This window comes from Dinoponera quadriceps, unplaced genomic scaffold (genome assembly GCF_001313825.1).
Source record: "Dinoponera quadriceps isolate SergipeBrazil2010 unplaced genomic scaffold, ASM131382v1 scaffold566, whole genome shotgun sequence".
NCBI lineage: Eukaryota > Metazoa > Arthropoda > Insecta > Hymenoptera > Formicidae > Dinoponera > Dinoponera quadriceps.
This window is the reverse complement of record NW_014555972.1, coordinates 2,356,384-2,382,107: the sequence shown is the minus strand read 5'-3', so window position 1 is coordinate 2,382,107 and position 25,724 is coordinate 2,356,384. Positions and strand designations below refer to the sequence as shown.

The 25,724-nt window shown below is 45.1% G+C and overlaps 1 protein-coding gene across 2 annotated transcripts in view; it reads left to right on the top strand.

Moving 5' to 3' along the window:
• LOC106746411 overlaps positions 1 to 25,724 on the top strand; it is a 431,128-nt gene that overhangs the window by 38,446 nt on the left and 366,958 nt on the right. The window lies entirely within an intron of this gene.

Here is a 25,724-nt window from a genome sequence, read left to right as displayed (position 1 = left end):
AAGGGGCTAAAAGTTTCCCCATGGCGAGGTGTTTGCGCAGGCCAGCTGTTGACGGCTTGCCCACCGTCGCAAAAGCTTAAATACCTACTCTACCAGCCCGAACGCCATTCATGAAAATTCAGGAAAGGGTCCGGATTCTCTATGTCCCGCTTCGAGTCTGGCTCAGCCAAAAGCTTGTCATGATCGACGACTTCGGCCCTAATTGTTTGTCCTCCGTCCGATAGGCGATTAGGCGGATCATCCGAGCGTACGAGCGCACCGAGTGCGCTTGACGATCGATATCTAAGATAAAAATCCCACTTATGCCCGTTTGCACGTGAACAGCCCTGTGGAACAAGATTCTGCCATAACGGATAACTTTGCGAAACAAATAGAACAGAAGTTAATAGACAAATTCTTATCGAAAGAATAAATAATTTCACGATTTCATTTTATACAAAAGTTAACCCACTTCCGTCCAGATGCGCGGATATATCCACTCATTTCGCCCGGCCATTATCACGGGAGCGGGTAATCGCGATTTCTTACCGAACACCGATCGAAATCACAGAATTACAGAAATCATAAGTGCTTTGGATGGCAGATTTTTCGCACTGAATACCGGAACGCAGCCTTCTCGAACTGGCGCAGTCGGTTCAGGAATAGAAATCAAACCTGCAATATTCTGTCAAATTGTCACTCGGCTTTGGCGACGGCCAGTCGCATGCGGCACGAAGCAAGTCTCAGCGCGTATCCGATCAGTATCGCAGAAGAGAAACTTTATCCCATGTTTGAAATAAGAATACGATCCCCAATATCACAGGGATAACTTGTTTTAGGACAATTTTCTGCGTTATAATCCGAATTTATGCCATATATAGGAAGATCTGGGAATATTTCTTTGCGTGACTCCCCCTCCCCCTAATACTAGAGAAAGCTATTCGTAGACTTTAACAGATACGTCAGATATCGATCGGTTAACGAATGGCAGGATCGTTGAGGTTGCAAGGACGAGTGATACGCCACTAAGTAGTAATAAGTATCTTCGTCACTGATAGGAAAAGTACTGCGTGCGCGATGGTGTCGGAATTGACGGTGCAAGGTTACATGTCGTTTGCGGTGACACGCCGCGATAATCTTTGGCTAATTGGACGTGCGTACAGGTACGCCCGGTTGCGTGGAGATGAGTAGGGCCTGGGGGGAGGAGGAGGGAGAGGAGTTGGGTACGTCGATAACAATGGATAATCCGCGCATTCACGGGGCTCTGCGGCCGCGCGCGTTCGAAAGTGGATTCTCGCGTGTTCCCCATCTCGCGCGCCTAGATATCCACTCTGCGGCACCCCGCGGGGGGTGCAACTCGTGCGCGACTACGTAGGTACTTGCATGTACTCCATAGGTTTACGGATAAAGGAGCCCAGCAGCCATATGGCGCCAAANAGCCCTTGCGCCTTCCCCCCCCCCCCTCTTTTCTCTTTCCCGTTCCCCTTCGATTTCCCTTCCTACTATACGTTGTTCCTTCCTTCTCTTTCTCTCTCTCTTTCTCTGTCCTCCTCTTCCCCCCCTTTTCGCGATCTGTATGCTTCTCTCTCTCTCGCTCGCTAGCTCGCTAGCTCGCACCCCCTCGACACCCCCTTATGCACGCTTCAATTCTCTAATGGATTTGTGCTCGCTGATTACGTCAGCCTACCTACCTACCTACCTACGTTTCGTGCTGTAAGGTGTACACGTGTATGTGTATTCGCCAGGATGTTCATACGACATAATCAGGGCCTCCGTATTAGCCTGTTAAGCGGTACGCGTGCCTGAAGCCGTCATACATTGCGACGCAGTGATCGGCGAACGAGAACAGGCGCGACGACGACTCCGCAATAGCAGGGATTGACATAATGGATAGCAGCTGCTAATCCTGAATCTTAATAGCGATAAAGGGACGGCGCGCGTACACATCTGTGTGTGTTCATTGTGAAAAAAATATGTCGCATATTTGTTTACGATCATCATTGTAAAAGAACCAAGGAGAATCATTTTTCCAATAAGTTTCGCTATAGCGTTGGTGGTCAACAATTCTGCATGCAAATTGCTATGACTATTTTTGTGGTTAAAACCATGAAAAGGGTATTGGTTGGGGTCGAAAATAACTATAATTTAGCTCACTGTGTGTGCGCAAGATAATCGATATCTTTCCTTTTGTTTAATATGCAGTGACACGCTGTCGATACGACAATGAAAATCCCCTCGAAATTGGAATCCCGCGAACCTCGAGGGCGAGAAATCGTCCAGAGATCGCATCGGTTAGGCCAGTGAGGAGAGAAAATTCCCGCCTTACAAAGACGTTATTTTATTCTCAGTTATTCTTTTTCCCCTTGACAAGGCTCGGGGTTGTGGGAGAGAGCTCGTCGAGAAAGGCCTTTTTTTATTTTTTCCAGCGACGTTTCGATTTTTGCGACGCGCGCACACAATATCGCGTGATCACCGCATAAAAATCCTTCGCAGCGCGAAGAGACGCGATGAGAGCGTCGGACGGGCGGGAGTATCAATGGGCCGCAGTGTCGCCGGGTTGACGTATAAATAAATTAAGCGCGCGTAGTCGCCGTCGGGCCCGCGTTTACGGGTGGTCCGGCCGGTCGGACGTTTATTTCAGGAGAGTTATATACGGGAAATCAATGGGACGTAATTCCATCGTCGAATTCTCTCGCCACGGCGTCGACGGCGGTGGTGGTGGCGGCACGCGTGTGCGTGTATACACACGGCCGTTCCGGATTATTATTATTCACAAGCTGATCAACAGAGCAGACAACATCGCGGATGTTTCGCGAATGTCAATTAGGCTTGGGAGAACGGCGTCGCGTAGTGAAGACCGCTCGGGGACGCTCGCTTTAATCTCCCCATTTCAGCGCTGAATTATCGCAATATCTCGTATTGTCTTCTTATTAAATTACAGATCGGCCGAGTGTCTTTTTGCAGTGTATCAAAGTGTAGAACGATTCATGACAGAATATTGAAGCGTACGTGTAAAAACTAAGAAAAAGACAGTCGAGACATCGGCACACGCGGGGAGGGAATTTTATGGTAGATATTACTATCGAATTTTTCGTAAGCCCAGGATCATACTCGACGTTCTGCCTGAATAATTGATAATCAATAATAAATATTATTCGGAACAATAAATTCATTACAAAGCCCGAAATATGGTATGTCGGTTTTCGCGCCTATCTTCGATATATTTTCCATTAGTCCTAATTGAAATTCAGCTATAACAGCTTACACACCGTGGAGCAACATTCGATGAGAATGACGTCTATCCCGTCGAAATATCAGCACGTTTCTATCTTCCACGGCCGGCGATCGATCAGCCGAACGGCGACTCACGCCAATGGGCCGCGTATCGCGCGATTGATTGGAGCTTTCCTCGAATCATCCGCGCTTGTTCGGCCCGTCTCGCGGAAAACATTTCTCCAAAATTTGAAATTCGATCACGTGCCGACGCGTGCAGCACGCGCGATCGAACGTATATCCCGGCGTGCATGCGGAGAGCGTTATCGTCGCGGATATAACGGTAACGGTGCATATTTATGGATGTCTCTCGCGCCGGAGAGTCGTCATCGCGCCGAACGGACAAACGAACGAACGAACGAACGAGGGGACCGACGTTAACCGTCTCGTCTCGGTTATCGCGACGACAAGGTCATCAATATTTCATCGCCGCTCGATGACGGCGTTGCTTCTTCTCCGGGCGCTGATTCCAGCCGGTCGCTGCGTCTCCGCGTCCCGCGGGAGGCGGCGGCGTTTTCGCACGACGACGGTCCAACAAACGCGTTAGCTCGTGTAACCGCTATTTCCCTCTCTCTTTTCCCTACTATTTTCGATTTATCTTTTTTACATACGTCCACTACGCCGAATTCGCCGACGGCTGTTTTCAGACCGCGATATGATAATCCGTATTTCCGGATTCGATTTGACGAATTTTTGATAGCTGCGCGAAAAATCGCGCCAAATTGTCGCGCGGAATCGGCTTACACGGAGAATCGGAAATATCGCGGCCGATCAGCGCGCGACTAATAGTCCGCGTTTCGACTTTCGAGGGCGACTCCCTCCGGGCTCTACTCGGGCGTTTTACGATTCCGTTCTCGGTCGGGCAAAAATGCGCTCGCGAGGATCGCGAGAAGAGTATCGAGTACTATAAATTGCGCCGCAGTTAGGTAGCGGCCGAAGATAGTTCGAGCCCGATAGTTTCGGGCGCGATAGCGCGCGCGACGTCGAGGAATTTACTGGCCCGTAAGGGTCGCGGAGGACGTGAGAATATTGCGCCGTTTTACCGACAGTAAAGCGAAGCTTTGTAGCCGGCGTGACTATCCGAACGGCGATACTTAATCGTAATGACACCGTCAGAGCCGCATCGTCGCTCACCGGCTCGCGATTGGGTTGTCCCCGGCGAGAAGACGCGCGGCAGCCACGGCTCGCAATTTCGCGTTAGATATCGCTACGCGTAGACAGTCCGCCGTAGTTTACGAGCCTTCGATTTGATTTACAGCCCTCCTACCTGGCCGAGCTCGAGGACAATTAAAGAGTTTAGCGCGATAGCGCTTCGATTTATATACGCACTTTTCACTCGAGACCAGTCGTATTGATCTCAGACTCGAGTATTGTCTTGAAGACGTAGTAAAAACATTTCTTCCTTGTCGAAGCGAAATACTGCTTTCATTTACACGCACCGGTTGGTTCTTGCGGTAAAATGATCATTCAAATCAGGGAAATTATCCAGCGAACGGCGATTGGCGCTCTTAATCGTCTTCCTCTTCATATTGCAACATGACGGATTTTGCTGCGATCAAATTTGCTCTGCCGGAAAATGATTTCTCGCAGAGAGGAAGACGGAACACAGCTGATCGACATTAGCTACTTACGTTAATAATTTCATCTAATAACGTTCTACGCTCGCGGGAAGTGCATTTTACCTGTAATCATTCAACTTTAGCACAAGGACAGCAAAGTTCGAATTTTTGACTATCGGTGACGTTAGATAAAAATTTGCCACCTCGTGTCTAGACCACCGCCGGGTACGATTTCCCCCGGAATAGTTGGAACAATTGCGGTTTAACCGATCTCTTTGGTTGCGCGCGATCTCCACAGACTTTCTACATTTCATTGAACACGCCGGTACGACTCTCAGTCCCCATTAGAAGCACCGCGGAGTGCACGGTTATTCGGCCGGCTCCGCATTCCGCGTCTCTACGATCTGCGTCCATCACGGCTGAATGGCGTTCCCTATCTTCGCCGCTGAACGCTGTACACACACAAGTCGCGTATAAACAATCCGGTACCAGCGGTATTACCGTCTTGCTTATCGGACCGATTAGAATGACCGGATGCGATCATTCTTCTCGAAATGTGCGCACGGCCATCGGATCGATTTCTCGTCTCGTTATAAGCCGGCACCGCCGGTTTCTTCGTACAGCAAGAGCTGCGCAGCGCGACGCAGCCCTGAGATTTAACGAGGCATGAGTTAATGTCACCTCCCTCACGGTGCGTAAGCCTGCGCGACTCACTCGCCGCGTCTATGTGCGCGGCTCACGCAGTCAGTACGGAGCGAGTATCGCGCACGGCCCTCGTCAAACGTCGTAATTCCCCAGCGAGAAGTTACCCACCTCGCACTTGACACCGTGAAATTCTCTTCGGTCGTCGCCTCGCGCGCTAAGACGCGCCGAGAGACGCTAAGAACGCGACTCGCTATTTTCGGCGTGGATGCTCAAGTAGGAAATAACTGCTGGCGAGGTATCGGCGAGGTAGCGATTCCTAGTGAACAGTAGCAGATGCCGGTGCCGATTCGATCCTGGCGGAATACTAGGGTGACGCAACGCGCCAAAACTCGAGAGACAGTGCTGTGAATATATGCCGATTCTCAGTATTGCATAATCAGCAACAATGATCTCGATACCAGGACAGCACCAATTGTCTAGTAATGATTATTGTTAGAGGGAAGATAGTGTTATGATTCTTGTTTAATGGCCCTTTTTAATGTCTCCGCTGTTAGGTAGCGAATTCTAACGATTCTTTTTGGAATCGTTTGTTTATCAGCCCGCCGTTAGGCAGCGGAGATAATATGCCGATGCAACAGCCGGTCTTTGTTACGATTTTTACTTTCAAGCATTCCGAAAGATTTGTTCAAAGTACACTCCGGCATTTAATCACACGTACTTTCGTATTCTTCTTATACGCACATTCGAGTGTTTCCTTCGTTAGTTAAGATTTTATTCCGCTGTACACACATTTGGAGTTTTGCATAGTTAAACGGCAATATGACATTTTGATGATTCGGTCTTCTAATAAAATATTGTTTTAGATTGAATACTCTTCTTCGAGATTTTCATATCCAAGTAGTTATTCGATAAGTCGATTAAGTTGTAGCCCTACCGCTAATATACGGTTCACTTATCAGTGCTCGGAATTAGATGCCCCTTTCAATCCGATTTCTCGGAAGAGACGCTTATTGCCTCCTCACTATCGCTCTAGGCTCGACAACCGAGCCATCGATCGCCCTATTTCAGAAGCGTTCCTCCGTTTGTATGAGACACGTGTCTTATATAAGGCATTGCTATTGTAATGAGAAATCCGTTTTTTTTTATGCTGAATTTATACGCCGATCTCCGATATTGGTGAAATGTGTACGATTTCTGGGTAGCGTTGAGCTTACGATGCGTTCGCACGATCATTATTAAGAATAATACGGGGACACGCACGATGAGATGCGCGACGAAGACTCGAGATTGTCGCCGAGTCCTTAAATAAGTGGCATTTTTCTCTCTTCTGCCGCCGGTGAGCGAGCCGGGCAGAATGCTCGTACCTCTGGCGAAATGACGTTTCTCGGGGAAGCAGGCGGCATAAGAGCTCGGAATTTAATATTAAAAGCTCGTTCGGCGCATGAAGCGCGCCGAAGAGAGAACGGGGGCTTATGTACCGGGCCGGGATTCTTGAAATTTATCTTTTGCTGTATGTATTCGTTAAGCTTCAAGTTTTTCCGCCTACGAGCAGTGGGCTGAGGCTTTATGATCTTTCTCTCTTCTGTCCTTCCCTCTCTCATTTCCTCTCTCTCTCTCTCTCTCTCTCTTGCGTCTCCTTTTCTCGTTATCCTCGAGACCGTCGGCCTTCTGCATCATCTGGACCGTTGCCTCCGTGCTTCGTTACGTCGGTTCTTTCGTCGTACTTGACCGGAGAAATCTTCGAAGATGCTTACCTCGCCTAGCTTCATCAAATATCGCACGTTGCGGAACATTTATTGAACCTGTTGACTCTTCTGGCTTCTCTCGCGAGTTGCGCCGGAAACTTGGTAAGATCTCACTGCTCGTACTCCCGGCCAATTAAAACGTCGCGGAAGTTAAATATAATGCGCCAGATACTCCATCTCCCGCCGTCTCCTTTCGGAACTCTCAAGATTTATTATCTTATCTCCAACTTCTCCTCTCTCTCGGTGAGGTGGGTGTGTTATTGCAGATCTGTAGCGACTTGCCTGACGACGAAGTTATGAGAAATGTTATATATATATATTATATATATATATATATATATATATCACATAAAGAATATAAGTCTTTTTTTTACTGGTATTTTTTGTTCACGTGGATGTTAAACGTGCAAAATCGACATTTACGTTCCAACATTAATATTACACGACGTCCTTAGACCAAAGACGATAAACATGTATGCGTAATGAAAAAAGAAAAGCTATGTTTAATCCCGCTTTTAAATCTCGTGCAAGCGAAGAGAGTGCTTGACTGGCGGGCGAGAGATTTAGTAGAAAAGAAAGAAAAACGAGAGCAGAGCTTCCGTAGTTGTTATGTAGCGTCTCAATAGGACGCTCTCGTGTCGCGTCGCACAAGAACCTCTTTTTAGCGCGTACAGGGTGTCCCGACATGCGAAGCTGAGGGATGAAAATTCTGATATCGCGCCGGTGTGCGTCCATCCGGAAATGTAGACACTGGCTCGCGAGGTATGTTGATATGAATCAAGTGAAAGCGTTGATTGCATGATGTTTTTCTCCTGAATTTCTTCTTATATTCTTAATTTGCGAAAATATCCTTACTAACACTTGTATGAGTAATAGAGCCTAAAGTTTGATATTTGACATCTCTCTTCGTTGATATTTTCGGAAACTAATAATATAGACATTATTTACGCGAGAATTTATTTACGTTTATTTACGTGAGATTTACGTATTACTTGAGAATAAGTTATTCGTAGATAAAAATTACAAAATATAAATTGAAGCTGCTAAGATACGCGGAGAATAACAAAAATTGTTATGGTATTTTGTAGTAGATTCGCCGGTACGTCAAGCGTCTTAACGTCGTCTTAACACGTTTTTACACATACATGCATGATATTTTTATTGAATAATATAGTATATTAATAACATAATTTACTAGACTTGTCCATTCAGCGTTGCGCAATTATAACCGTGTCGTTTCCGTTGCTTTTTCAATTTCTCATCTTGTCTTGAAATTTTTTCAACCTTGTAAGTATATTCTAATAGAGCAAAACTATCATGGAATTTTTTTCGATTTATGAATGTTTCTATCTTCGAGAAAAATTTTCTGCGTATATATGTATAAAGTTGAAAGTCGTCTAATTAATCGTGATTATAATGAAGATGAATTTGACACCTGATATATAGAGATGTTTACACACAGACACACACACACACACACAGACACACAAAGCTAGACATAGAGTTACAGCAACCTGATCGATAGTTCGATTTTCGGTTCGGTCTCGTCTGGTTGTCTACTGATTGCTTGCTTTGATCTCTCTAATCATCACATCCCCACGGATCTCCCTTGTTCGGCCCTTTTCATCCTTACCTTTGCCTCCTTACCCGACATCAGACTACGTCCTTTGCAGAACGATAGTTGTGATAGTTCCCATTCGTTAATGATGACCTCTCTCTATTTGCAAACGTTCACGACCGACGATCTTTTATCTTTTGTAAAATGTTTTTGTAACGAGCTCGCTTGCGACTTAGTCGCTGACATTTCAGAGAAAATACGGAGGATAACGGAGAGATTTATTTTTAAGCTTGTGTATTATAACTTAGAAATACAAGAAAACCCGAAGATACTGCGTACATTGCGGAGAAGCAACTGGGGAAATTCAATCGTTAATATTATAGCGTGATGAAATCAGCAAAACGCATAGTCTTCGTTCGGTGTTTGCTTTCAATTACACGCCGTGGCGACGTTGTTTCTCGCGCATAAAATTAACGCGCCGGAAAGCGCTAAATTTATGCACGGAACGCGCAGCCTATGTTGAATGCATTAGGCACACCCGTCACGTAATACGCATTTCTCTGAATAAATTAACTGACAAATGCTAGTTAATTACAAGTGGAAATTCAAACAATTTATCTTCCGTCCAACTGGCCCTTTCCTACTGACCTGAATTACGTGTCCTTTCCGTCACTTTAACGACTTCGCATCGGGAACATTTCGCGTTGGAAACTCCCTACAACATATATTTACTAGAAAAATAATAAAACGTATCATATATAGGAATCATTTTCTCTTCTTTCACTGCGATCGGTATTTTCCGAGAATTGTCTCGTAGTCTAAACGCCGTTTCATTTTCGCATAGATACAATCGCGATGATTCGGCGCAATTTCTTTCGGTGTCGCTCGAGAGCAAGGAGGAGGGGAGGGAAAGAGAGAAGAGGCAAAATTTGAAATTCATTATTTAATTAAGCTCAAGGAAATGAGCGCGGAATCGAACGTAATGGAAGGCTTTAAGGGATCCCCGCAGAGGGGGACGATACGACAACAGCACGAGCCGCTGCGTAGCGTAGGAAAACATACCCGGTGTGGTGTGCATATACACATACGTACGTACGTAAATACGTATATATACGTGCGAATCGGCACGGCAGCCAATTTAAATGCAGATCGTGGTTTAAACGCCGCCGACGTTCGAACACATGAGTCCTCCGCGACCGCCGCGCATGGCGCGGGGCACCCCTTGGAAAGCCCGGGCCTCCTCTCTCTCTCTCTCTCTCTCCGCCGTTTTCCCGCACTAATGCCACCGCTGGGATTTTAATCACGAGTTTCCACCCGGCGAACCGTGCGGTCCGTGTTTCTGTACGGTGATCCCGGCGAGTCCGCTTTCTTTTTCCCTTATTTTTTTTTTTATCTTTCCCCATGTCGTGCCGTAATTGCGACATTGTCGAATTCCTTCGCACCTCGTACTACGCCCTCGTCGCCCAATAATTCATCCCCGATACGGTAATTTAACGGACCGGTGGTATAATGCGGTAATTTCGGGACTCGCGGGATACATTTTTCGCGGCAGATTGGCAGGGAAGCCACTCTACATCTGTCGCAATGTCGATTGCAAGTGTTGGCTCAACTTCAATCGTCGCATGTACGGCGCCAATCTGAAGCGTCAGTGACACAGTTTTTATACCACCGACGTTTCTGATTGGAATCGTATTTGTAGGAGTTGAAGAAGCTGAGCCAATTTTTGCTTTGTCATCGTAGCTTGCGATTGACATTGCGATAGATGTGGAAGGACCTTACTCGGAATCAACTTTGGTACCGTCACACTATGGTCTAACGAAGATAAACGTTTCTTGGCCAAAACTCGTTTTTCAACGCTCTGCATCTCAAGTTGGTATAAACGTAGTCTTATGATCTGCTGTAGCTAAATAATCATAAATTATTCTCATTTATTATTGAGAAATGAGATCAATATTGAATCACTTATAAATAGTTACTATCTTCCTTTAAAGACACTTTTCTCGTGTATGAAAAATGATTTTTATCTAAGTTCCGAATCTTGGCCAGCTTTTATTTTCAAAGAAGCGCGTCGGTTGACGTAAATTTATCGACGGTCACTTCGACAGTTAAGATCTCCGAAGTTGCGTCTCTCGTTTTACGCAAGTCGTTTCCTTCGACATCGTGACCGAATTCGTGTCTGAGCGCGCATCTTTCAGATTCCCAATGAGAAGCTGTAGAAGCGCGAACCGCCGGCTTTGACCACACGTGAGGAGATCCTCCGGACAAATTGAAAGCCGCGCTCGGTACATAGCCGAGCGACGCGCCGGGAGGGCGCGCGTAAGGGTGTCGAGGTGTAGCTTATGAATATTCAGAAATCGTGCGTGTCGTCGCTACGTGACGCATATATATTCGCAAGCAGCTGACACGAGGGTTAGGCCGAAGGAAAGTGGTATCGGGGTCGCGGAGGGTGCAACAGCGAGCCTGAAAGGATAGAGTGCTGATGATAGCAGATAAGGTACGCCGTGTCTTGCCTATCGGTCTTGCCCTTCCCCCTCTCGAGTTACAAGAAGGGGAATCGCCGATAATCCGCTTGCGCACAGCGCACAGATAAACTGTTTATTATTACTTTCGCTCGTTGTGCTGATATATATATGGCCGCGTTATCTACCGCCGTGTACGCGGTGTCCAGTATCAGCGGATATGTCTGCGACCTCAAATGATGTTAGGGAGTACCGGCGAAGAAAAATGACGGTTCCCTTTCGTGACACGGTATTCGTAGTGAAGGGAAAATTAAGGAGTTCTCCGACCGAGCAGATCCGAGGAGTGTACAAATATGTAACGGGGAAAATGAGTTTTCCGTTAATAGAGGCGAAGCATCGAAACTAACATAGATATAGTGCACGGACATATTATAATTTATCTCAACTAACTTTGACATTTGATCGTCGAGGAAACAAACGTTGAGTGTTGTAAATGTATAAAAATGTAAGGGAGAAAATAGAAGGAGAGCAAATTGAAGAAAATTATAATCAGACTTGATCATGAAACGTTTGGCTGAAGGAATATTCGATGATTCTGGGACACCCTGTGTGTGCGATAGAGCAAAGACAGGACTTCCGATATCAGTCAGTCAGTCAGCAAGTCAGTCAACCGCGTTCTCACCCCTGCGTGTCATAAAATCCATTTTCCCGCTTCTGGAAGGGACGAGATTCCCTGAGCTTGAGGAAGGGCCGCGCGAGGATCCGCCGCGTAATCCAGTTTTATTACTTTTCAGTCAGCGCGGGGAGTATAAGAGATATTCTCCACTTATCCTGGATTACTTCCCACGGAGTCTGCAGCAAACGAAGGAAAATATTTCTATGTTCTGCGAGACGACGACTCTATTATTTCTATTCCCGCTAGTTATTTCGTGCGCGACAACCTTTAAAAGCGGATCGATTTATTCACAATCGAAGCATGGCCTTCTCCCTCGTGCGAATAAAGATACGTAATGAAATTATTATTATTTAAGTCAAATTTTATACATATGTATTTTATATTACACCTTTTATATATATTTTTTTATATTTTACTTGAGTGGAACTTTCCTCTCTCTCTCTCTCTCTCTCTCTTTCTCTGTCTTTCTTTCTTGTTTATAAAAGTGTGCGATGAAAATTTGAATAAACATATAACACGGATCTTTTTATGTTTTCGTCATTCGTAGTTCTTTCTACTCTAACCAATATTCTTTGTGGTTTAACGAGATTTAGATGTTCGATTCTCGAGTTTTTTGCCAGTCTCATCGGGGATGTCGGAGGAATTGGCGATAAAGCGCTCGATGCTTTTTGTCGTTACTACGCGGCATATGTGTGCGGCTGTGTATCACTTCCGTCTTCGTTATTGGTTAATCAAATAGTAGGGCCTCTTCATTAGCCCCTCGCCTAATTTTACCGTCGACATCCGTAATACCAGCCAGATGGCTTGTCGTGGACGCGTCGGACACCATTGAGCTCTCCCGGTCCGTGTCTAATAGGTGAACGAAGTTATCCCTTGTTTCCTAAAAATGACAGCTTGCAAACGTTACCAGTCTTCCATCGGAAATAAAGTTACACATTATTATAATACAAATATACGTATGTACTTTTCTAATACGAATTAAACGTGTGTGATAATGTTGATGAATTAAATTTGTGACGTTACAAATATGCGAAAAGGATGATCCGTCGAACGTTGCAAGTAAGATGTTCGAATTATCGCGGAGCGACAAATTATTTCCAGCTCGATTATCTCCAATGAGATATCGAAATAAGAGAATGCTAGTGGCGAACGTTGGGTGTGTAGAAGTTCTCTCCCTGCAAAACTCGAGAGCGGTGGAAATTTTTTTCTTTGAGCTCAAAGGGGACAGCGCGGAACGCACGGAGAGTTGCAATCGGGGACGTTAAGCTGAAGTGCGTCTTATTTAAATTTATGTGAACGCAGTGCGAGGGGCCTCTCTGAGATACGCACTCAGCCTGACGTGTAACGCGTCGCAATAACGATCTTGAACACTTTTAACGATCTCGCGCGATTCTTCGAAACGACAAAGTGGCTCCCGCGAAAGTGAAAGAGAACCCTACCGCTGTTATATAGAACAAACACGCGTATCTCCATCTTGCTAAAAAGTATTTCCAGATATTTACAATTAAAATCGCATGTAGAGGAATTCGTGTACTGATTGTGTTCGTGATTATATACGCTGTGCTTAATCGTTTAATAATTTTGCTCATAACATATTGCTATTATCAACGGCCGTTATTGTGCATACCATTGTCACAAGGTTTAAGTTATTTAATTATCTAGTTATCAATTTAGCTTCATTAATTAATTCTAACGGATATTAGTGGCAAAATGTTAAATTTGACGTTCGCGCTATACGGCTGGTTACATGTGTTAACGCGGCACTGTGTGCGTGAAAATAATATAGAATCGTCGTTTACGGGCTGCCAGGATGAAGCTGTAACGCGATGAAGTAATGGCTGTAGCATTGATTAAATGCGACGAAGGGGCACTTGGCGCACCGTTAACGGTATCGACAATCTGCACGAGAGATGACTCGATACTCGCAACTCGATTGATTATTCTCCGACCGCTTCGCAAAGCGATTCTTGACCGCGATCTCGTATGCGATCGAGAGTACGAATATCGGCAGTGCGATTACAATAGGTTAATTGGTTTATCTTCCGCCATTGCCAAACGGAACAATAATGTTTACGATGATTGTATCTGCATCGATTTGCATGCGAGCGCTTACATATCAATGCTTGCGGACTCGATGAAGTATCCGCTTCTAAGAGAAATATCGGATGCCTGTTACGTGCGTGCTGTGTGCGTGCTGTGAAGTCAAGATTTTCCTGAAATGTACTATTTGTTAGTAAAATGTTCATTCTCGTTCACTGGAAAACGTGCAGAGATTAAAAACAGATATGATCGCTGTGCGGAGAGAGAATCAGTATCGATTCAAGACTCATATTCTCATGTATAAGCAAGAATATATCATTTTATATGAAAATAAAACTTGCTTATACATGAAGATATTCTACATAGTTTCATTAAAAATACTATATTCTAGAATATGGAATATTGGATTACGAACTGTATCAGTTTTATATTAACGCTTTTTTATATACGTGGAAGTATGAATCTTGAATCGATAATCTTTTTTTCCACGTAGAGCTGGTCGTTTCACTTGAATCAAGTTCAGCTGGCAATCGTATGGCTTCAGTTTTACCGAATACCGCAACGCGTTCGCACATTTTTCTGTTGGCGGATATTTATGAAAAATCACTTCGGAAAATATACCCCGGGTGTGAGATTTTTGCGAGGTAGCCGGGCGTATCTATCGGAGGGCATCTGATGTAAAGAAAAACTTCGACATCGTGCGTGTGTGATTCATAGTTCACGAAATATACAGAAAATAGACGGGAGAAAGAGGCACAGCAGGCGGATGCGCGCAGGGGCAGCCGTAAGTGGGGATGCGATGTCAGTGGTGGAAGATGGTAGGGGGAAGTCGACGGAAATACGATTAAATGCCTCTCACACAAAGAAGTCGATGATCTCATTTGGGACTCGTCGAGATGATTCAAGGATCTATCGGTTTTGTTCTGCTCTTTCTCCCTCCAATCTCCTTCTCTCTTCCTCTCTTTTCCCCGTCCGTTCTTATTCCGTCTCATTAATTACCGCACGATCGCACGGGCGCACGATCATTTCTCTCCGTGTGCGCTCGTGGACGTCGAGGACGTATCGATCACTCATCAGTGTCGATCGCAAATTCCATTCTTGCCGCATTAGAGCTGCGAGACGTATCGTACGGAAGCAACGTTGCTACGTTGAGCTAATGTACATCACGATCGCTTGGTTCACTCGCGCCGGTAATTAATATTTTTCTACTTACTCGCGACGTTAATTAAATTTGCGTTTTTAATTAAATCACAAAAGAGCCATTTCTGCGTGACCGGGCCGCCGTGAGGTAAGCGGACGGTCGGCGGTTTGTTACGCGAATCGGTGTTGCAATATCGTCGAATCGGCGTTTGAGTACTTTACTAATTACCGCCCCCGCGAGCAAATGGTGTTTGAAGCGCGAGCGCGCGCGGAAACGTTCGGCTGGGATTTACTAAACAGGCGGTTACTCGTGACTGAATATTTAATTACCCCAATGATTTATTTCACCGTGATAACTGTGCCGGCTTTAGGCGAATAAATCCTCACTCAACGTAATTAAATCATCGAATATCACGTGACTAAATATTCATGCTCGGCGGTGGTCTAACCCGCGAAATGGCGCGGCCCCTCCGACGGACGCATTTCGAGGCTACACTTTTCGAAATTTCACGACATTAATGAATCAATAATCTTTTCCACGATGTAAATGTAAAAAAGAAATATCGACGATGTCGAGACACGAGTAGAAAATAAAGCCGAGAATACGTCGTGAATACGACAAGAAGTCGTCGACACGGGAGTGATTCGCATGACCGAGAGAAGGGTCGAGATGTATCATGAAAGGTTACCGGCGGGGCAGGGGGAAGGAGCGTGTCCCTTTCACAGTTCCCTCGGTGGCCCTTTTCGGAGGCAGCCGTGCAAGTGCGAGAAGCACTCGTCTTTCCCGGGAGTTCCACGGGACTCTTGCGGCTGAAGAGGACACGCGGATTATGCCGGGAAGAAGCGCGGAAGAAGAGGTGGAGATGCAACACCGTCGCGTGCCCGGCGTCGAGGTTAACTAGGACTGTTTATTGTTCGGCTCGAAGCGCTCGGGACTTCATTAGCCGGAATTGCAACGGCGCGGCTTCCCCGGCGACGGGCTTGGGAAGACGCGACTGGCTAAGAAGCAAACTAAGAAGAAGTTGCAGAAGAAACCCGGCATCTTCTCCCCCCTCGCCTCCTCCACCTTCTAGGTTGCTGTTAATTAATTAAACGAAGGAGCTGAACACGTCGCGTTAGCCTGAGTATCAGGTGCGTTATTGCGTCCAGGCAGCCGAACTAATTTTGTAAATTCGGAGAAAACGCGCGCGCGTTATTATATCGGGCGCGCAGGCGGGAATTGCCAAGGCGATTTCTCGCTGGCGTAAATAATTAGCGTCTCGCTAAGTGGCAGTTTCGCGGAAATATGGAGACACGTAGGCGTCGTAGTGATCTCTTCTCGCGACGTCGCGCTGATAGACGTACATCCGAAGTATCTCGGGAAGAATCACGAGAAACTTGGCGGAAACACTCCTCGCACGTACATGCAGTTCCCGTGCGGTGGAAACATATTTTTGCGAGATTTCCCCCGCGTATGGAAGGCTGACGCTCTGCGAGAATTTTAATTATCGAATTTTTATCTTAACCCTCTATCGCTCTATGTAACATTGAAGCTGCACACTCATACATCTGTATTCTGAATGTCTCACCGCTGTGTATCATTTTAAGGTAGTTGGTACCGTAAATTTATTTTTGCTTAGAAACTTTTTCAAATGTTGACAGCATATTAAATCGAAATACGATCTATACACGTTGTAAAATTAGAAAAAGATTGACCATACCGAAGTTGGAATAATTAAAATCAAAGTTAGCATTATTTGTATCGTATGAAAAGATACGAAAATAGCTTCTGATATTATTCTAATTTTAATCAAACTATTCTTACGGTTTTAATGAAAGATGAGGAGGTGATGAGGAGAAGACAATAATATTATTACCAGACGGTCTGTTTATCGTCTACTTCTTATGCCAGACTGCATATTATATTTAAAGATAATAAAATTATATAAGTATATTTATAAAACTAAAATAATTGACTTTATATCCCACAATCAACATTTGACATTTTTCTGTTACGCAATCTTTTCAGAAACAAAAAGCGGATTGTAGAGATGGAACCTTTTTAGATCTGTCACGAATGTTTTCGAAACACGATGGACGATTCCGCGATGTATTTTTCAGACGGTGAACAATCTCTTCCCGAAACCTCTTGGAAGTTATTCCAAGGACGATATCCAAATGTTAGAGGGAAATTATTTTTATTCCCCGATACTTCTCGCGTTTGAGCGATAAGCGTCTCCCGACGGCGTGCGAGTTCTGCACCCCTACCTATCGCCATTCTTCCACCCCCGGCTTACCCGCGGGCCCCCCGTGGGCTGTGAGTCAGAAGTCATATAACGGCAAGGGGATGAGGGGGATCGCATACGCGAGAAGGTGCAGGCCAACCGATTTGGCTGGCGTTACGGCGCGGCGCCCCGTCCGAGCTGAGTTATGGCATCCATAACTAGCACCCACGTCTTTCATTAACCTCGCCATTGTCGCGTGTTCCGCGGCCGCGTTGTTAAAGGGGCACGAGGAGAGATTGTCGAAGCGGAGAGGGACACCTATTTGTTTTTCCTACGCTCGTATTTACCCGCCATATGTCCCACTTACACCGCCCCGTCCGAGCATCGCTCGAGGATCATGAGAATTCGCACGTTACGGCTCTTTAGATTAGGATCTCGATCGTAGCGGATTGGTATATCGTTTCTTTTAGAATTAATTTCTACTAAACATTAATCATTTAAAAAGGGATGCCAAAGTGGATGACGAACTTGATAACCGTCCGTAACATAGAGGCAAAATGTTATGTTACATAAACACTGATAAGCATCGATAACCTTGAGACGATTCCGAAAATATGTTACACCTAACTAAACATTGACACGATTACGCAACTCTATTTGTATTTCTTGTACAGGAAACTCTATTAACATTGTCCCATTCCCTAGGCATAGTGCTATCGAGAATTTCCAATCAAGGGCTTTATGTGCGAATATTCGTGCATCATGACTGTTGATTATTCTGTGAACCGGCAAGGATGTTCCAAAGCAGCAGTCATAATGCACGAATATTCAGAACGATGCGCCTAATTTGGAATTTCCAATATCAGTATGCCTAGGGAATAGGACAGCATTAATCGAATCTTCTATACAAACAGACTTTACGTGAACGTAAGTGCGATATAAATGTGAATGCGATAAATATTTTCTACTCTGTTTTACCACATATATATATAACCAAGATAGATAAAACTTTTTCTTTAAATTCCTCGTACCTTTGGGTCTCCGAGCAAAGTTCTCAAACATGGCGTCCCCTTAAGAGAGGGAGAAATAATTTCTTTCATTTTCAAGAAACATATTATGTACAGAAAATAACCGCGGTCGCTATTATATTTGTCACGCTCGACGAGAAATGGCTTAATCGTTTCGCCGTGTTAACCGCATGTGCGAAAACTGATGCGCCGGCAGTAACCCCCTTCGATAACAAACAACATCGATCATAATTCTGCGCGGAATACTTTGTCACATCTGTTGGGCAGACAGAGATACGCATTCGGTAGGAACGAGCGCGGATAAACGATATCGATCGATCATACGAACACGTCCGCGAAAGAAAATTAGCCCGACGGGATATGACGTATCATATGTATGCTATATACGCGTAACGCCGGATCGTTTATATAGACTTTCCGTTAAAAATTAATTTCTATGAATGTTCATAAATTACTACGTCGTATATAAAACATGCAAATGGGGAATAGTTTAGACACGCTTTACGCAAAGCTGCGCACTGCAAAAGCTACTGACGAGTGACATCGAATTCGACTTACCCTCGAGAATCGCCAGGGTAAATGCGATTTGCTACGGGACAGTGTAGTTTTGCGTAATTGAGGATGCGCGTTTGAAGCGAAAATGACGGTCGGGCAATAGCTCGCGGTATTTTGAATTTGCGCCCCCCCCCCTCCCGTGAGCTTCTATTAATCGCATCTTCTCTAATCGATAAACATTGCCCGACTAGATTGTGTATGTTTAGTTTAACAAGCATAGAATTATTCCACCAATATAATCCCATTTTGTTTTCAATGAGATATAATTTAATGGAATTAAACTCGATTTAAATGACCGTCATATACGTGCGGTCGGTAATACCTGTATTATAATTGACATTAGCATAATTTCTGTTCCTCACCGATTGCGGATAACACTGTGCCGTTGGATCGTGACGAATAATGCAATTAAAACTGCGCTTGTGCATGCGACATCTTTCAATTCTATTTGCAGCACGTTGCATTTTAAAGTAAGCGGGCCGAGTGTGCGGTAGGTTTGTTGCGGTGGTTTATTTGTTGTGCAACTTTTTATGTGTATACAAACCGCCACGTAGCTGAAAACATCAAATGCACATACACGTATGAATTTTCACCAGTAGCGTGCAACGTTTTCGCGAAACGGAAATTCTCTCGAGCTCTGTGCCGGTGTTAAGATTTAATCAGTTTGAACGCAAACGTAACTACTCAGCGACCTGAGTCAGTCGTTTGACCCAAGCTTAAGTATTAAGTCTCGACCGGAAGTTTCAAAAGGAATTTAAACCCGTGGCCAGTAGACACGGACATTATCCTTTTCATTAGTGAAACTTCGATGAAATACGTGCCAGGTATTATATGTTTAGTCTTATTAAGGTACAACATAGCACATCTGCATTATTAGATAAGATTCATAACGTTTTAATAATTTTACAACGTCTCTCCATATATTAAATAAAGATTTATTTTTTATAATTTTGCAACAGTTATTAATTTTTAATTATTAAATTTTTAATTTATTAAATAATTAATATGAAACGGTTAATTTGTTTTATTTATTCAAGGGTTTCAACTATCACGTTCGACTTTATTGCGAAAAGTTATTATTAACGTATTCACAATTATGCGTTTTATATTCTAAGTAAACTTTCCGGGTAGATGTCTGACTGGAGAAGAGTAAGTAAGAAAAAGTGGAAGGGGTGTCGGGATGAGAAACGTGCTATATTTTTAGCGGAGCCTTTGATATAGCTATGTGTGGGTGGGCTGCGTGGTTCCGCCGGCTTTTTAGTGTATAGTAAACATCGCCCGAAGATAAACTAATTTGTCCCGAATTTATAAAGTCTGCTCGCCCGTCTCGGGCCGCGGACAAGATACATAGATCATTTACTTGCTTAAACAAACATCGAGGGGACGGGAAAATTGTGCGCGTGTTGCTGTCGCGCGTGAGTTTTCCGGAAACTTTACGCGCCATGCTAAATGCTTATATCAGTGAAATTATGCGGACAACATCAAAGAATATAGCAGGAAAATAATAATTAAATATTAACTTTACAAACATCACGATAATAATAAACATATAATAGTGACATAAGATAGTGTTTCGATTAATACATTGTTAAAATTTGAAAAGATTCCTAATAACATTAATTTATGGATCAACTGCCTTAATTTATGGATCAACTGCCTTAAAATTCTGTCAAAAGGATAAAAATCTTATCATTTGTTGTAGTTGCTTGGGATTATACGGTCTACACACACACATACACAGTCCATACCTTTCAACTTTCACACGAGAAAAAAAATTGGTTGAATTAATATGATAATGAACGAGCCAAGCGTGTTTTGCAGGAAACAGAATTTCATTCTTATAAACCAAATTATGTTGCTCTTATGAAACTCTTAAGAATCAGAAATTCTCTTTTCCTTAACCAAAATGCGTCTGGTTCGTTCATTTCGTCACGTGATTCAACCAATTTTTTTCCTCTGCACAAGTGTGCTCGATTGATGAACTATTATTGCCTTGTTATTGGTATCTGTATCTTTTTTTTTTATGTTACCCCTTTGTGGCAGCGGATACCCAATTCCCAATACATTCTGTCTATCGACAACAGTGACTGCATTAATTTGCCAGGTTGCGATTGTGGCGATTCGATGTGCAAGAATATGGGAAATAGCGGTGATAGACAGGGACAGTGAGAAGGCCACAGAGAGAGAGAAAGAGAGAGAGGGGTGGATGAGAAGGAGAGAAAAAGAGACAAGGACAGAGAGAGGGCCAGTTACACGCGTGTCGCGCACGTGATGCTCCGATATGCGATTGCCATGAGAACGTCGGACCGTGGTCACATGTGGCGATCGCATCGTGGCATGAGAAACTCCCGGCATGTATCTTCGGGCGCGTGTTGATACGGGTACGCGCAGTTGTGCGCCGATGATTAATAGGAATCGACAGAAGCCGAAGCTATGCGACGCCGACGTTGCCATCCGGGAAATATCGCCGATAAATTTTCCTTTGAATACGGCTCCCGCCTTCCTTTTTCTCGCGAAAACCTTTTTTCTCGCTCCCGCTTCTCTCTTTCTCTCTCTCTCTCTCTCTCCCCTTAATAGCGCTTTTCTTCGTCTTGATCCCCGGCAAGCCACGCTCGTGTAATAAACGACTGACGTGCGGACATAAAAGAATTAGGAGATTATGAAATGCGCATCACGTTTGGGAATATTACGTGTCGATTGAATGTTAATGACTCGTTACGTTCAGACATGTTCCCGAAGCGAAATTTTTAATATTACTTTGAAGCTTTCATCCTCCTTTGAATCGTCGTTCCGTAGGTGAATTTTTTGAAATTTTTTTCTAAATATACTATAAGACACGTTATTTTGAAATTTTGTATTAATATTTATCTACGTTTTAAATTATATATGCAGTAATTTCTGCACATTATTATCTTCAATATTAATAAATCATTTTAATTATAAATCATTTTGCGCAGTGCTGAACGAACGTTTGGCTTGCACGGTTGCCACGATTCCGAATTTTGCAAGCTTCTGTGAAACCAATCCAACGGCGAAAAATTATTAAACTATAAACTCGTGGCTATTGTTCTTACCACAATGGAGAACAAAAATTGATTTTCCTCAAAATGACGCGATTTAAAAGAGAAAAATTGATTTTCGGCCAATTATTTTTCAGCTTCGGGAGTCCTCAAAAGATCGAAATATTAAAGATACTGACTTCATCAATAGCCACTTCATGATACCCACAAGTTTGTACTTTCGTTATTTTTTTCCTGTTTTGTCCTCAGAAGCCTACAACGTAGGCGGAATCGCGATCACTGATCATGAGTATCCAAAACAACCTATTTTGACGTTAAAAACACCGAAGACGGTAATTTCAGATATTATCATGGTCGAAATAAAAGTAAATTATATCATCAGAATAGAATCTATCTTCTGCGTGTCATTTCAGCTCCTATCGTGTTGTAGAATTCAAGATTTCACATAGTGCCAAAATCTCGACTCAGGGTTCGCCCGTACTGGCCGGATTCGGTGATAACGCGCGAGGTAATCGTGCGGTTCTATAATTCCGCATTAAACAACGCCGATGAGGTATCCAGCAACGGGAGCGTACAATTCCTCTCCGAACAACGGCAAATCTCTTTCCCCCTCATCGATAACGTTCCTCCCGTAGGTATACGTTTCGATTCGCGAGCGCATGAAAGAATCGGCCGCGAAACGCGCACTATTGTTGTGAATATTGCATATTAATTGAGTGTAATTAATTTACTGCATTCAGGATCGGCTATCAGGCAGGTAGAGCGATTAGCACGTTGATGCTAATGCGCGCGAATTAATTCGCGTTCGCCTGCTGTGATGAATTAAACATCATCCCGTCGGTTTCCGGCAAATATAAGTAATTCTTCGGATATTTCGGACTCCGCCCGTCGAAGCGGAAATATCTTCCATCGCGCGATAATACTCTGCGCGATAATAATCTGCCGTTATCCTTTCGAGCGCGGAGGCGCGCGCGTAACGAACACGCGTATGTCGGTGAAAGAGTTAAGAGGGGGGAGGGTTGGGAGGCGCGCTCTTGTTAGGAACACAATGTGCACGTCGCTCGCTGGATGAAGCTCGGACGTAACGTGTCAATCGAGCGTTATTAATTTGCGGTATTCATTATCCTCGTAGATAGATGGCGATTAGCGTCGATGATAATGGCACGAATTAGTCATGCCGGCGTATTATGTCGCGTTAAACATTGGCCGCGCGTATCCGCCGAGCACGGCCGATAGCGGGATCGATCATTTCGACAGGTATTCGCGCGTTTCCCTCTGGTTTACGATGACGACTGGCACGATCGATTAGATTCTTGCCGGCGAGCGTTTCCTCCGCGAACATTCGCAGATTTAGCACGCGCGGGGAGGATTTTTCCATCGGGCAGACATTCACCGCTAACCCAATCAGCGCGTTTATTTATATTTAAAAGACGTTTCAAATACGTCCTTTCGACGTCTCGACGTCTAACAGACATTAAGAGCTCGATGATTGCGAGGTACTTGGAGGGCCATATGCGGCTTGACAGAAATCCCCGGGTGATTTAACGCGGATCGATCGCGATGTTAATGCTCGAAGAGCCCTCCTCGGCGGAATCCTCGACAGGAAACACGCACGGCCGACGGCACGACGCATTCACCGTCAAAGGTGCGGAAGTCACGGTCACAAAGAAGTCCCGGAATCGCCTTCGGCTGGGTGACTTCGTGTCACGCGTGACGAGCGCATCGCGCGATCCTCCGCGTATGTACGCGACATATTGTTTTCGTCGTGCACTACCACGAGGGGAATTGTGATACGACGCTTGTTTTGCACCTCACATCCTCTCTCTCTCTCTCTCTCTCTCGAATTCACCCTCTTCCACGAGTGCGCGTTATTGTGTTAGCACAGCGCGTGGTAGCTTCGCAGACTCCTACGGTGCTCCGGGCCACGGATTTCGGCGCAAACGTTATTATTTTTCGCAATTTGCTAAGCAGATGCTCCCTATTGTGAGGCTGCCGCTTGGCGCCCGTCGCGCTTCGTTGCTGCCGGGAGTTTATTTTCCCGTTCTCGTCTCCGCGCCGGTCCCCGACGCTCGCCGAGGTATCGCGATATTTCGTCTCCCTCCGTGCGAATTTTTTTTTTACGCGCGAGCCCGTGCAATCGTAAAATGTTCCTGTCAGTGTGCGCGCGCAAATGTACGTGAGACGCGCGAAATGCACGCTGGAGAGTGTCAGCGCGTGACTGAAATTCTGCGAACGGCAAATCCGGCGAGAAATAACTGAAGGGCACGCTAATGCAAATCTAATCAGCATCGCGTGGAAGAGAGGAGAGAACGATAAATTCGATTCGACGGTTAACGCGCTCTTCTAGCCTTCTAGTCTACAAAATACTACTGAGATAGATCGTAACGCTGGTAGACCGCGGTAAGAAGGGAAATCGGGAGGGAGGGGGGGAAGAGGCATGAAAACAGTGTCTTCTAATCGGCTTAGTGAAAATGTTTTAATAACTTCCATTGTTTCCTTCGGCCGGTTCATTTTCCAATAATCTTGTTTCATTATCTGAAACCGTTACGGAGCTTCCATCGCGTCCCGGCCGGGAAGAATTTTCCCCCAGAACGTAATAAATTCTCCTCCCTTCTTTTCTCTTTGCCTCGGAACACGGCTTCTCGTCTCAAGTTGCTGCATCCGTGAGCGCGCGCGAATGGCGCGTATCCGCGCCGGAGGCTGAATATTTAAACCAACTTGCTGGCGCGCATTGTTTCACCGGCATCCCCATCTCGGTGGACTACACACGTCGGGAAATAATGATCGCGCGCCGGCCGTCGTTCCACCCTTCCTCCTTGTTTCCTCCTTCGCCGACGTCGCGTTCTCTGAGCGCAAAGCATCCGCGACAACAATGTTGCACTACCGGCGAGATTGTACGGGCGCGCTTCTTTCTTTCGTCAACCGTGGACCGAAGGGGGTCGCACGAGAGCTTCCTTCACCGCACCTACCTCGCCTCTTTCCAAGGATAATCCCGGTATGGATCGCAAATCAAATGCGATAAACGTGTAGATAAGACCCGTATTGACAGTCGTTACTCGAAACTCGCCTCGGTTGAGATCAAGCCGGTTCGGATTTCAATCTCAAATTCCTATACCATCATATTCGATCACTTTGTCCGAAGGACGCACTTGGAAGAAGAATTTGGTAACGATCACCAAGATCCGGCGAGTGTGTTTCAATCAAACCTTTGATTGCCGTATCCAGTCGAAGAGGTCGGCTTTAGGACGCGATGTCTGGGTTGGATGCGAGTTTTTCAGTTGAATCGTGCTTACAGCAATGTCGTGATATATTGTACGATTCGCGAGTAAAACTCAAATTTAATTCTGAATTCAGATTTGAACGTCCGCGCGACCAAGTTCCAGGTAGGGGTTAGATTAAGAATTATGTTTGTTATGCCACGGCCGACTTTTCACTCGCGGTATTCCCGAGGTTAATAGTAACGTCACTGAATCGTGTCCAGATCCGTTTGGATCCGCGTTAAACTAGTTTGAATAAACGAAGGGAAACAGACGCGCGAAGCGGAGGAGGGAGAGCGAACTGCGAAGTCGACGTAGCCCACGGAGCAGAAGTTCGAACGTTGCCGGTCATGCCGGCAGCCGGTCTTTTTCGTTTTTCTTGTCAGTCCTTTCCAAACATTCACTCTTTCGAAGTTTATCATCATTCCTCTGATGTTCGGCGCCGCGGTAGTTACGGGGAAACGATACTTTTGCGCCGTACTCGCCCGGCGGTTTCCCATTCATTTCAATTCCACGACTTCCCGGTGACGCGTCACCGCAGTCGGTAACAAAATAATTCATTGTTGATACAACTGGGAGGGAGGGG